This window comes from Buceros rhinoceros, unplaced genomic scaffold (genome assembly GCF_000710305.1).
Source record: "Buceros rhinoceros silvestris isolate BGI_N320 unplaced genomic scaffold, ASM71030v1 scaffold36464, whole genome shotgun sequence".
Classification (NCBI taxonomy): Eukaryota; Metazoa; Chordata; class Aves; order Bucerotiformes; family Bucerotidae; genus Buceros; species Buceros rhinoceros.
The window spans coordinates 57-330 of NW_010408223.1; positions in this window are offsets into that span (position 1 = coordinate 57).

A 274-nucleotide genomic window follows, 5' to 3' on the forward strand; every position below is an offset into this window, starting at 1 on the left:
CCCGGTGTTGTGTGATGACGGGGGATGTGTGACCTTGGTGTGATGGCCACCTCCAGTGTGGGAGGATGTTCTTTTGCAGCCCCGGTCGGGGGGAGAATGGAGCAGGGCTGGGCTCTGTGGTGCTGGGAGGAAGAGGAGGGAGAGAGGAAGGGTGGGAGCAGGCAAGGGGAGGCAGGTGGCCCTGGTATGGGGAGTGCACAGTCCTGATGGGATCCTGAGTTCACCTCTGCCAGAGGTTTGACCACAGGGAAGTGTGCGAGGAGGAGGGTGGGGT